This window comes from Antechinus flavipes, chromosome 1 (assembly GCF_016432865.1).
Source record: "Antechinus flavipes isolate AdamAnt ecotype Samford, QLD, Australia chromosome 1, AdamAnt_v2, whole genome shotgun sequence".
Taxonomy (NCBI): domain Eukaryota; kingdom Metazoa; phylum Chordata; class Mammalia; order Dasyuromorphia; family Dasyuridae; genus Antechinus; species Antechinus flavipes.
This window is the reverse complement of record NC_067398.1, coordinates 104,304,907-104,319,847: the sequence shown is the minus strand read 5'-3', so window position 1 is coordinate 104,319,847 and position 14,941 is coordinate 104,304,907. Positions and strand designations below refer to the sequence as shown.

General features: G+C 32.3%; 1 protein-coding gene across 18 annotated transcripts in view; it reads right to left on the bottom strand.

The window, feature by feature from the left end:
* The window catches only part of PTPRD (protein tyrosine phosphatase receptor type D), a 2,844,105-nt gene that overhangs the window by 2,710,768 nt on the left and 118,396 nt on the right, over positions 1-14,941 (bottom strand). The gene's annotated exons all lie outside the window — the stretch shown is intronic.

Below are 14,941 nucleotides of genomic sequence, written 5' to 3'. Positions count from 1 at the left end.
GAAATCTCATAACTAATAATGATTTTGATGATAGTAATTAATTAATAGTAATAATAATGACTAGAATTTATATAGCACTTTAAGGATTGTAAAATGTTTTTCATGTGGAAACTCAGGACACCTGAATGATACATCATGCCAGTAAAGTTTAAAATATAACATCTTTTAAGTATACTCTGCCTCAAGAACTTTTTTCAGGCAATTCATAACTATGATGAAACTATGATCAGAAAGGAATAATCTAAGAAGAAACAAGAATAACTTATTTGAATTTATTTGAATCGATTATATTATAATGTATTAAGGTGAATTGTGTAATATCTTCTGGTTTTTCATTATGTAAAAATCATTTTGTATTATTTAAGGTTAATAGAATATAAATATAAATTGACCTACTTAAAACAATAGCTTATGAATAAAATGAAAAAGGAATTAATTATTAAATCTTGCTATTCTATAGGCATAGGTCATAGGTCTAATTATAGCAATTGAAAAAGGAATTAATTATTAAATCTTGCTATTCTATAGGCATAGGTCATAGGTCTAATTATAGCAAAAGTCTTTCCCAAAAGAGGGACTGTCTTTTTAACCACAATTTTTATTAATGTGCTCAGTGTGAGATGGAGTCCATAAATAAAGTCAGATTATGAACCACTGGTTTAGGATCAATTTTTTTTTGATTAAATACCCCTCTTAATGCCAAACACCTGTTCTATGGTTGTAGCATGTATAATTAATGAAATCTAATGAACATCTTTCATCAAAATCTTTCTCTTGTGGTTATAAAAAAAGAATAGAGGGTCTTATGAAATGTAATATTAAGAAAATGCACAGCTTTAAAAAATGAGTCAATCTTGTGGCATTTTTGCTTTAAGGAAAATTGCAACTGAATTCATATAACCCCTTTGAGGAACTCTGCAGTAATTGCTGCAATTTACCACTGCACATTGCTGCATCCTGGGACTCACTTAATTAACACCTGCTTTTCCTGCCTAGATTCTCCAGCAGGTATGCATGCACATTTCCTGCTTGCCATGATATATTAGGTATCAATGACAAATCAGCTGTCCCAAGCAACACTTATCCCCCTTGCTCAGCAACTCTCTGACTGTTCTCACTTCAGCCTTTTCTTTTCTCAGTCATGCACTGCAATGGTAATGAAGTCATTCATCCTCCTGACAACAAGGCATATTTTAACCCTTTAGAATAAACAAGTGCATAGTCCATCACTAATATAAAATTTAATTTCCTTAAGAAATTCACTTACTACTGTCACTTGGAGAGGTGTTCTTTTTGTTCAAAAAACAAAACAAAACTTTTTTTTTTACATTGACCAGTGTATTTTAGTATAAAGCTAGATAGAAACATTATTTTTAAATAAACTAATTTTTTAAAAAAAAAATTTCTTCTGTTTTGTTGATTATTGTTTACTGTTTTTGTTACCTGTTCTATTGACTATGAACTGTAATTGGATGGGCATTCCACTTAGTTTGTCAATCAGTACATTCTCCTTACTCATCTTTATTATTTTTATTATTTTAATTTCCTTAATTACATGTAAAATGATTTTTAACCTTTATTAAAAAAAAAACTTCAAATTTAAAGTTCCTCCCTTCATCCATACTTTGTCCCCCTTCTTGAGAAGTCAAGCAATTTCACATAGATTATATTTGTGAAGTTAAGCAAATCATATCAGCTATGTTGCAAAAGAAAACACAGACAAGAAAAAAGAAAGTTTAAAAGGTGTATACTTCAATCCATAATAATATTCCATCTGTTATTTTTCCCAGAGGAGGATAACATTTTTTATCATAAGTCTTTTGGATCATTCTGTTGCTGAGATTAGCTAAGTCTTTTACATTTGATCGTTAATATAATAGTGCTGTCACTATGCGCAATGTTCTCCTAATTTTGCTAACTTAATTTTTCATTAGTTCATATAAATCATCCTAGGTTTTCTGAAAGCATTCTGCTTCTTTTCTCTTATGGTAGCATAGTATTCCATTACAATTATAAAACACAACTTGGTCATCCATTCCCCAATTGATGGGTATCTTATCAACTTCCAGTTCTTTGCCACCACAAAACAGCTGCTAATAAATATCATTTTACATCTAAGTCATTTTCCTTTTGCTCTGATCTCAATTAGTATATATTTCAAAGAATACTAAATACAGATGGAAAAATGAGTTGGGCACAGAAATAATAGGAGGAAAAAAAAAAGCAGGCCTGAATAACTTCAGGAATTCACTCCGATTTCAAGGAGCCCAAGTTGCTTCAGGAAATTAACAAATAAAAATACCAAAGACATGACCTTTTTAACACCTTTGTTGCTCCTTAATGTCTAGAATTGCAGATACATAATCACCATAATATCAGGAAAAACAAAATTTTAAGTGGCTTATAAATAAATTAAAATCCCATTTTCCATATGTTTATTTAAGAAATGATTGATATGTAACCAAAATAAGAGTGATTAAATAGGGGAGGCATATTTTGAATAGGAGGTGGAACTGACATATTGCTAAGTGAAGGAATGAAAAGAAAAATCCAAGGCCTACATCAGTGTCTAAAAATATGAAAAGACAAAAAAACCCCAATGAAACCCAAAAAAAAATAGTATTGGGATAAAGATCTTCTTCAGAAGTTTTTGAAGGAACTAGTAAGAGAATTACAAATAATTAGAAGACAAAGATGAGTCATGATCTTTATTATCAGAGAGAAAATTCACATTGTTGATATCATACATCCAGTTAAGAAATTAGATATGAGACCTTTTGTTTATACCTTCATTTATCAGATTGAAAATATTTAATGATTTTTTCTAAGTATTTTTAAGGTAGCTTTATGACTTCAGGCCAGCACTCTATCTACTGTACCACCTAGTTTTTCTTTTTTAAAATTCAGCCTTATTTTATTTTATTAACTCTGCCCCAATATTTCTTTTGAGCTGTCTTATTGTTGGAGTCATTGTTAAACATATGCTATAAATTTCCCATGTAAAAAATAAAACAAAACATAAACAATTTATCCATGTTGAGTTCCTTGAAATGTTATATGTTAAATTTTCTATTAAGTTCAGGTTTGCTTGATAGGAAGTTCTGAAAATCTGCAAGTTCACTGAATATCTATTTTTCTGATTCAAAATTATAAATAATTTTGCTGGATATATTTTTGGCCTCAGGACTAGTTCTTTTTTTTTTTTTTTAACATATTTTTATTATAGCTTTTTATATACAAAGCATATGCATGGGTAATTTTTCAACACTGACCCTTGCAAAAACTTCTGTTTCAACTTTTTCCTTCCTTCCCTCTATCCCTTTCCCTAAATGGCAGGTAGTCCCATACATGTTAAATGTGTTAAAGTATATGTTAAATATATGTATACATATTTATACAGTTATCTTGCTACACAAGAGAAATCGAATTTAGCAAGTAAAAATAACCTGAGAAGGAAAAACAAAAATTCAAGCAAACAATAACAGAAAGAGTGTAAATGCTATGTTGTGGTCTACACTCATTTCCCAGTGTTATTTCGCTGGGTGTAGCTGGTTTTGTTCATCAATGATCAATTGGAACTGATTTGGAGCCTCTCATTGTTAAAGAGAGCCACATCCATCAGAATTGATCATCATATAATATTGTTGCTGAAGTGTATGATGATCTCCTGGTTCTGCTCATCTCACTCAGAAATCATCTTGCTGGTCATTTCTTACAGAATAATAATATTCCATAACATTCATATACCACAATTTATTCAGCCATTCTCCAATTGCCACTACAAAAAGGCCTGCTATAAACATTTTTGCACATATGGGCCCCTTTCCCTTCTTCAGTATCTCTTTGGGATATAAGCTCAATAGTAACACTGCTGAAGCAAAGGGTATGCACAGTTTGACCCTTTTTGAATATAGTTCCAAATTGTTCTTCATAATGGTTGGATCTATTCACAACTCCACCAACAATACATTAGTGTCCCAGTTTTCCCACATTCTCTCCAACTTTCATCATTATCTTTTCCTGTCATCTTAGCCAATCTGAGAGGTGTGTAGTGGTATCTCAGAGTTGTCTTAATTTGAATTTCTCTGATCAATAGTGATTTGGAGCACCTTTTCATATGAGTAGAAATAGTTTCAATTTCTTTAACTGAAAATTGTCTGTTCATATCCTTCGACCATTTATCAATTGGATAATGGCTTGATTTCTTATAAATTAGACTTAATTCTCTATATATTTTGGAAATGAAGGTCTAGTTCTTTTGATTGTCAGTAGATATGATTCCAGGACCACCTAGCTTCTTTAGTTGGTTGGTTGTGGTCCTTAGTTATCAAAGAGGATCAAAATGATATCAGTATGTTAGAAGTTAGATACACTGTATTCAACTGTGGCTGATCAAACTTTGAATGCTCTGCCACAGATTGGACATAAATAGTGCTTTTGAACACTTGAGGTGTCTTCTCTAACTTTGCACATCTCTGATTTCTTCTGATCTAATTCAATTCTGTTTTGCTCATCCTCCCCAAGTTGAATATTCACATTCAACAAAAGCAGTGGCTAAGATAAAAAGATTACTAGAAGAATTAATGTCAACAAGTTAGAACTCTTTTCTGAGAGCTGTCTTTAAGATAGCTAGCAAATAGAGCAATAACAATAAACAACAATTACAACAGTGTGCCAGACTTCAGGACAGACTGCATTTGTCCTAATTTCATAGTTCCCACTATTGAACAACCTTTTGAGTGGTTTCCCCTAGTCCCTTTCTCTTCTGACATTTCCCCTCTTCAGCCTTTTTAGCCATTTTTGCCCACTGTTATTTATTTTCATTAGGGGTGCTAGGTGATAAAGACTATAGAAAAGGGAGTCACGAAGACTCATCTTGTTGGGTTCAAATTTGGCCTCAAATATTTCCTAGATGTGTTACTCTGGCCTACTCAATTAACCCTATTTAACTCAGTTTCCTGATTTGTAAAGTGAGCTAGAAAAAAAATAGCCAAACATTTCAATATCTTTCCAAATAAAACGCCAAATGGGGTCACAGAAAGTTGGACCCAACTGAAATGACTAAACAGTAGCTAAAGATATATATTCACAGATTAGGAATAAAGAAATTCTCTATTGATAAATGCTAACTGCTTATAATTCTATTTCCTACTTGCTTTTACAGATAATATAAAATAAAAAAAAAAACAAATTTGAATTCTACAAGTTTCTTAGATGATGATAATGATACTATTATATAGTGCTTTAAACTTTATAAAATGCTTGACAAATATCTCATTTTAATCTTACAATATATCTGGGAGTAAAATGCTATTATTATTCTCATTTTACAGATAAATGAAGTGAATCAGGCAGAAGTTAAGTTACTTGCTCAGGGTCACACAACTAGTAAATATTAGAGGTTAAATTTGAACTAGATAGGACTTCCTGACTCTGAGTTCAATGCTTTATCCATTATATTGCCTACTGCCACAAAATCTGAGAGCTCTAGATTTCAAAGAAATAATTGAAATAATTTTGCTTATATATGGGTTTCCATAATTTTCTCCTAATTTGGAATGTTTCTATTCACAGTAATCAACAGAAAAGATTCGAACAAAAATAAAAATAAGGGAATCTCCGAACTCAAGACTTGCAATGTTTGCTCCTATGCTCTTTTTACAATACAACAAAATCAAACAGAGAGATTTGCCTTTATACATAATCTTTGATCCACATGCCTCAGTCAATAGAGTGATGATTGATAACTCACTGGAAAGGAGATTTACTAAGAATTTTTTTTTTAATAGGAAAAGACTGAGGCACATGGGAGAAGGACCTGTCTTACCCCCTCTCTTTTTTCCCCTTCCTCTCCCTCTCCTCTATCTTTCTTCTCCATTTATCCCCTTTTTTAAACCAGACTTTATTAAGGCATAGCCTATTTTATCTTATTGTTTCAATTGAGAATTGTGTTTCATTTAAAAAAAATGAGTCTAACTATATCTTTCTACTTTAAACTCTACTTATGTGATGATATGTAGCATAGTAAGTAACAGAGTCTGGCACATAGTAGGTATTTATGTTACTGTAATTTAAAAATTGAATTTTTCTTTCATCAAGCAGGTGTTTTCTCTCCACCTTCACCAAAAATACATACATACATGCATATACACATATATAATATATATAGTGAAAAGGAAAACAAAACAAAAAAGCTCTTGTAAGAATTATTTATAATCAAACAAAACAAATTCCCATATAGACCATTTACAAAAAAGTATATTATTCTACAATTGTAAAAATTATTTGTTGCTATTGTCATTATAATTCTGCAATATCAGTATTATTAAAAATACTTAAGGAAGAAACTCCTTCCACCAAGGTATTACATGACATTTTCTTGCAATTTAAATTTATGTTATATTAAATTTATTAGGTTATATTTATTGTTATCTATATGTAACTCACTCCCAAAGGTAATTGGTATGGGTTTCTACCCTGAGTAAAAAGTAGGAAGGAATTAGAAAAAGCAAGAGTTTTACTCTCTTGAGTCTTCTTTGATGTATTTGAGTTTTCTCATCTTCAAATTTTATAACACTTTGCTTCTGGATTCTAGCTTTAATAGGAAAGATGGAAGAAGCCAATAGCATTTCAGTTTGATTAATGAAAAAGACTCCAGGAAGTCTCAAGAGGAATGGGGAATCAATATAATGCCTTTATTCTTATCTTGCTAATCCATAGACTTTGGAAAATGTCCTCTCTCTGTAAAATCTAATATTCTCTCTCTCAGTTGATCTGAGTTATCCTGCTTCCAATGGGAGAATTCATTCCCTCTGTGTTGTGTATATTCTGAATAATATTCTCTGATTTCTGGTTTATTAACCACTTGAATAAATGATTTTCTTTGATATGTGAATTTGTAATAAAACAGGTATTTGGAAGACAAAGGTCAAGCCATGAATATAAACACTGTGGTCCTCTTTCCCTGTAATATTGAAACTAATTAGATATTAGAGTGAACCCTAAAACTTTGTCTGTTAGACTAATAATATTTAAGGGAGCAGATAGACATAATTCTAGCCCAGAACCTCCTTCTCTTTGGGGAGAAGAAAATTCCCTTCAAGTCCAAACTTTTATTTCTCTTCCTAGTAAGAATTAAAAACTCCTAAAAGAAAGCTTTTTAGAGACTTTTATTCTGCCTGTCTTTCTACCATAAAATGATATTCTTAGTTATATGCAGGGGAGAGCCCTCATTACATATGAAAATGGGGGAAATAATATCTTTAGTATTATCTTTTAGGGTTATGGTAAAGTTCAATGTAGTAAAGTCATTTGTAAAATGTAAGCTGTTATATAAATTATTCATATGAAATTCCAAGTTACATATAAAAGTAATCACGTAATTTTCAGGCTTCAGATGAGATCCAAGTCCTTCCTAATTTGAGTAGTGTCACTAAAGAACCCTATGTGTGTAGATTCATGATAAGAAAATGTAACCGCTAGCTCAAAGGCAGAAGAATAAGATGACTTCTACCTCAGTTTGTTCCCAGGATATACCAATTTTTAAATAAAAAATAAGGGATAATCAGAAGTTAGCTATATAAACATTAATCCGATTTGCTTTAAATGTTCCCAGAGGTACGAAGTTGATTCTGAATTCCAAACAAAGTTTTAAACTACAACTCATGTGCAGAGGATTATCATAGTTATAAAGAGAAATGCACAATTTAGAGGAGACATAGTCATTGCTTTTAAGGATTTTAAAGTCTAATTGATAAGACACAAACACTGGCCAATATAATATATATTAAAGGAAATGTATTTTAGTGAGTAATAAATCTAATATTAAGTAAATTCTGTGGGGGAACATGGATGGATGTAGGGAAAAGTAATTCTGAATGAGATTTAAAGGATGGATTTTGATAGAACAGAAGGGTGAGGGTAAACAGAATAGTCTAAAGATTAAAAGTTTTTTTTTTTTTTAAGACAAAAGCAGATAATTTTTTTTAAATCTAAGAAAATGAAATGGTGAATTAATTAAATAATCCTTATTGGAATTCAATTCAGTTTAAAGGATTTGAGAATAGACTCAACATAAGAAAATTCACACTACTATATTGGCTGGATTTTTCCCTCCTGTAAGTGCAGATAAAATGCACTGATGCTATTTTACAAGAAAATATTTTTCAAAGAATGATTTACATATACACATGTAAGTGATTTACTTAGTTCAATGCAATATTCACATATTCAGTTCTGGTAGCATTATGAGACAGATAACTATGTGTTTCCTGAATTATTCAGCATTGATTATGCTGATCTTGCATTTATTATACAGTAATATCAATTATCATTGATAAAGAGGGGCAGAAATAACATGGCCAAATGAAATCTAGAAATGAAATTAAAACTAAATACAAGTACATTTTATTTATTAAATTCAACCACTTCCTCTACCATATCATTGTCAAAGCAACTTAAAAATAGTAGCAGCATATACCACACTTAAATTTACTTCATTTCCTTTCTTGCTTCAATATTCTCAACAGATTTGCTAACAAGTAGATAAATAATTATCTAAATGATACATATGAAAAACAAGAAAAAGAAATGAGGACATGAATAATCCATAGACCAGATATAGAAGACCCTAAATAATGGAACAGTTGTTTTGAATTTGATCAGAAATGGAAAACATTTAAAATATTCAGTAAAAATAAAGGTCTAAATTTAGATTCAGGGAGAGTTCTCAAGAATCATATAAAGATTTCTAGCATAATGCTTGAGAAAAATGGGGTATCTTCCCTTTGTTATAGATGGTAGTCTATTCCTCCCTCATTCCCTCACTCTCCAACCACCCCCTCTCTGTTGTCACTTAGTCTTTATAAGACTTTTTACCTGATATTGTGTTGTTGAATAGACAAAACAAATAAATTTCTTGGTCTCTTCAGCTCTAATGGTCCATGCTCTATGATTCTAATTTAACTAGGGATTCCAAAAAATCAATCTTTGTATTTTAAGATATCTAATGTGTGTGTGTGTGTGTGTATATATATATATATATATATATATATATATATATATATATATATATATATATATTATATATATATATATATATATATATATATATATATATATATATATATATATATATTTAAAGATAACTGTAAGTCCAATAATTGATTTAGGAAAATTTCAATTTAGAACCTCTATAAACTGGAGCTTTTTGGAATCAGTTTGGCATAGTACAAAGAATTCAAACCTTGGAATCAGGGAGATGAGTTCAAGACTTGCATTTCAGTAACATGCACAAACACACACACACACACACAACACACACACACACACACACACTACACATGATTCAGTTTCAATTCAGTTCTCCAGACATTGAGGTCCTTCCTAAAACTAAACTACCAAGCATTCCAACTCTACTGCAGAGAGAACAACCCCACTGGGCTGGACACATTATCAAATGCCAAATGTTCCCTTGCCAAAAAAAAATATTTCATGAAGAACAAACAGAGGTGAAATACTCATAAGGTGATCAGAAGAAAACAATTCAAAAACATTCTCAAGGTATTTATTAAGAACTTTAGAACAGATTGTAGGGCATGGGAGACAGTGGCACAGGACCATCCAGCCTGGCATACCCACATCAGAGTAGGAGCTATGTTCTATGAGCAAAGCAGAATTGAATTAGCTTAAAAGAAATGAGAGGTTCAGGAGCACATGGTAGGACCTGGGATACCTCCTGGGTGTGCTGGGCCTCTCCCTGCCCTACCCAAAAAGAATCTATAGAAGAACTCAAAAAGACATTAAGAATCAAATGAGAGAGACTAAATAAAAACAGAAATAAATGCTTTCTCTTTGTACTTGAAGATGCCTCTGATTAGTTAATTTGAGAAAGGGGTCTAGCACCCATCCCACAGACTTGGAAGATCCCACCAAATTTAGTGAGAGCTTTAAAGACAGTCCCTCCCAAATGGATCTTATCTGAGATGTTAATATTATCTTTGCAGTGGTTCTCAAACTTTTGTATCTTCATGTTGGTAAAAAACTATCAAGGATCTGTTCAAAGAGTTTTTGTTCACATGGATTATATTTATAGCTATTTACTATATTAGAAATAAAAAATAATTTTGAATTTGTAGACCCTATGAAAGGGTTTCAGAGACCCCAACAATTCTTTGGACTACACTTTGAGGACCACTGTCTTAGAGGATGCAGGGAAAATGGAATAAATCAGAAAATTTGAAGCTCTCCATATTTTCCTCACAAACAAAACACCATTGCACCTCAGGGTGAAAGTAGACTTGTGAAGAACAACTAAGAGATGGGGCAGAACAGTGGTCCTACTGGGATAAGTGGAGAAGATCCAGAGAATGACCCAGGATGGAAGTTTAGCCAGTGTGAAGTGCACGTATCTCCAGACTAGTTCTGCTCAAGCAGCAAGCAGAGAGCCTGGGGGCTAGCATGGTTCAGAAGTAGCCCCAGCCTCAACCTCAGGAGCTTTTCCCTCCTAGATAGTGTAGGAAGATGGAGTTTTCTGTCCAAGAAGATTGAGACCTCAGCTGATAAAAAAACTCCAGGTCCTGCTGTGCTGCTAGGATGTGGCCCTGCCTGAGAAGGAACCAACTCATGCTGGTGAGTGCAGAAGCAGTGGGGCAGGAACTGCCTAGATGGCAGGGGACACATAGGAAAGAGGAATTTTTGGTTTGGGTTCCAGGCCAGAGGGGATAATTGTAGGAGGATCTCAAATCAGAGGCACCATCTCCCATACTCCATGACTAAAGGTAATTACACTAACAAGCGCTTATGAAGGGGAAAAAAAAAGGAGCAGGCAAAGGAGAAAGAACACAACTATAGAAAGTAATTATGGAATAAGGAAGATTGGGGTTTGTCTTCAGAGGAGGTTACTGATGTGTTAAAAAAAAAAAAGTTTCCTCTCCTAAATTGTGACGTGAAATGACTCCCTACCTCAGTGGTTCTCAAACTTTTGTTTTCAGTATCTTCACGTTGTTAAAAAAAACTATTGAGGATCTGTTTAAAGAGTTTTTGTTCACATGGGTTATATTTGTAGCTATTTACTATATTAGAAATAAAAAATAATTTTGAATTTGTAGACCCTCTGAAAGGGTTTTAGAGACCCCAACAATTCTTTGGATTACACTTTGAGGACCACTGCCCTACCCAAAAAGAATCTGTAGAAGAACTCAAAAAGACATTAAGAATCAAATGAGAGAGACTAAGTAAAAACAGAAAAAAAGAAACAACAATCTAAGAAAAATAAGATTATGAAAAGAAAGTCAATCAACTAAGTTGATTTTTTTACTAAGCCTTTTTTTAAGCTTTTATTTTCAAAAAAATAATTTTTCAACATTGACCCTTGCATAGGCTTGTGTTCCAGATTTTCCCCTCCTTATGCCTTCCCTTATGCCTCTAGATGGCAAGCAATCCAATATATGTTATACCTGTTAAAATATATGCTAAATCTAATATGTATAAACATTTATACAATTCTCTTGCTGCACAAGAAAAATCATATCAAAAAGTAAAGTAAATGAATAAGAAAACAAAATGCAAGAGAACAACATCAAAGAGTGCAAATGCTCTGTTGTGATGCACATTCAGTTCCACAGTCCTCTTTTTGGGTGTAGATGGCTCTCTTCATTACAAGATCATTGGAACTGTCATCAATCATCTCATTGTTGACAAGAGCCACATCCATCAGAATTGATCATTGTATAATCTTATTGCAGTGTATAGTGATTTCCCTGTTCTGCTCATTTCACTTAGCATCAGTTCATGTAAGTCTCTCCAGGCCTCTCTAAAATCATCTTCCTCATCATTTCTTATAGAACATGGGAAAGATGGGGGGAAGAATGGGAAAAAAAGAATAAAATAAAAAGTATACTGCAGAGAACAAAATAAAAAGTACAAGGAAGCAAAGAAAAGTTAGATAGTTCTAAATATATATTCTATTATATTTTCTTGAAAATGGAAATTTATTGTTAAATATTTTGAATCCTTTCATGTTCTGCTTGCATATGACCATCTTTTCTTTTTTCTGTTTTTTTTCTATTTCATTAAAAAAATTTATTTAAATTAAAAAAAAAAGAAAAGATGAGCAAGATTAAAGAAGCTCCCCAAATGTTCATATGCAATATTTGTATCCAACCTGTTAAGTTTTAAGAAGAATGGTTGGGGACTTGAAATGAGCAATTGCTCATTTCAAGATTGTAAAGGTGCTTAGCATAAAACAAATGCTGTATGAGTGTTAACTTCTATATTGCACTTAATTGTAACCCATTGGCATTAACTTGGGGAAAAACAGAAAAACCTTGGCTGCTTTTAAAATCTGGCAGAGAAACAACCTATTTCACAAGCCTATTAAAAAAAAGGGGGGGGAGGCAAAAACTTTATTTGAACCAGGGTAGCTCTGAATAGGAGGAGGTAACAGAGAATAATGGAAGCTGGTATCAATTGCTTAAAAAAAAAAAAAAAAAAAAAAAAAAAAAAAAAACCTCTAGCAAGCAATAGCTTCCTTTCATGTTATCTAGTCAAGACTTCTAAGCCTGCTCAGACTTTTTTTAGGACCAGTTTTTTTATGTATCAAAAAAACAACCAAATGGTAATTCAGTTTGCTTGCAACATTTAATTCAAATTTAGGGAAACTTATTTAAGTAGGGAAAAGGATATGGCTTATTGGTTTGTCTATTGGATTTTGGGGTTTAGGATGTTTAAATTGGAATTGTGATACTGAAATTGTGTGAGATAATTACTATTGCCTTGTATATGCTAAATTTGTTTATTCTGGGTATAAGATCTTAGGAATTTGTCTGATTATTGAAAAATTACTACTAGAAATTTGAAGCAGGATTTGATTTGATTTTGTTTAGAAATATCTTGTTGAAACAAAGTTCTGGTGACTTATCTGAAGAGGACCTTCCCTATGAGGTAGGTCTTAAAATTTTGTCAGCTTTGCTGAACACGTGCACAAGCTTTGTGAAGCTATTTAGCTGTTATTTATAATGATATTATATTGTGAATTTTAAAAGTTTTGAAGAAAAAGGAAACAAAGGCAAGGAAAAAAAGAGATGATTTTACATACATGGGACAAGAAAGATTAACTTACAGAAAAAATTGACAGTTTGAATGAAATATCTAGTTAGAATATCACATAGAAAAGTGTTGATTTTGTTTAAATAATTTTCAATTGGTGTGTAGGTTAAAAGTTTGAAACAACTGTGAATTACATGAAGTTCCTAATTATGGTATGTTTATGTGGCTATTGTGTGTCAAGATTATGAAATTGATAATTGTGTAAGGATTATTGAAATTGTTAAGGGTTATTGGTTTGGAAGATGTTGGAAAGAGAGAGAGACAGAAAGCATGTTAGAGAAAGGGAGAGACAGTATGTTGAAGAAGGGGAGAGGAGTTGGTTGGACAAAAAGGATGAGTCCTTTAATGGAGGGAACTTGCCATTTACTTGGAGAAAGAAAACACACTGACTGGCTAAATTCTGAGAAGGATATGGTACCCTAAAAGAGTTAATTATAAGGAGAAGTGGAGTGAGGAAAGATCTTTTGGCTTAGAGGGTAAAGATTTCATTCACTCTATTACCCCTTGAGTGTGGATACTTCTTAAAAGTGAAAAACTACAGCTCACTCCCTGCTGGTTGAAACATTAATTACTTTTATTGTTTAAAACAACAGCCTACATTTACATGGTGTTAATAATTGACCTATAGCTTTCTTGAAGTTCCTGGAGCAGGATTTTAACCTGATCTGATAGAGTATGCACAATTTTTTGTAGGATATTTTTGTTTTATAGAAACCTTGTTGTACCTGTTATTTATGGGACACTGAGGATAATAGTTTTGTCTCTTTGAATATATTTATGCAATAGAAAATATGCAATTTAGAATTTTTCTATGTATTGAATATTTCAAAATAAAATGATTTATGCAATGTTGAACTTAAAAGCAGCTACTAAGATATGAAAGATAAGTTTTGAACTTTCTCAGATAAAACTCTTACTGTTATCAATATAAGATCATAGTCAATACCTATTTAGGATATATGATCCTTGAGAGCTAGATTCATCTTAATGATTGATTAATGAGATTTGCTATTGAACATAAAATCCCTTGGGATTCTAACTGATATTATTTAGAGTTTGAAATTCAGATATGACTGTCTGATAGGTCATCAAGCCAGTGATCCACCATCTGAAAGGAATATGCCACAAGCCACTCAGATGAATGTCATCCTGAATTGTTACAGGTGCAAGTTAGTGTCTGGGCAAGAGTTATGAGACTGTCCATGCCCTTTGTCAATGTGGAATCCTTCTGATTCAGTTTTCCAGTAGTGTTCTTTTGAATGAGAAACCACCTGATTATTCCTGAGTCTGGCTTAAGGTAAGATTGTTACTGGGATAATTATCTGAAGTAAAACTGCTTTTTCCTTTGTCATATATGTGCTTTCAGATTGAAGCCCTGGAAAATCAGTTTTTATTGATTATATTATATTATACTCATGACCTTGCTTTTTTCCTCCTACAGCAGATTTTTATGATCAGAATTTTTTTATAGGGACTACAGCTGACACATCTTTAACATTTGTCTGTCCTGTGAGACAAACATGTTTCCTTACATGGGAAGCTGCTGGCCAATCTATATTGGCCTTTCCACATCTTGTAGCAGTCCTTGTGGACCAGTATTTTTGTTTCAGACTATTATAACCTTTATTTGTTAGATTTTTTGTTGTTGTTGTTGTTCTATATTTTGGTCAAGTTACAGTTGTATTGACTAGCTTCAGGGACCTAGATCAACCCATTAGATGCTTCAATCGGTTTCAGCATATCACTCCATAAAAATAGGATTCTGTAGGATGATTCAGCTCCATACCCATTTTCAGTTGGAAGTAGTTTCAAAAGATGAGACCATGGTGCCTAA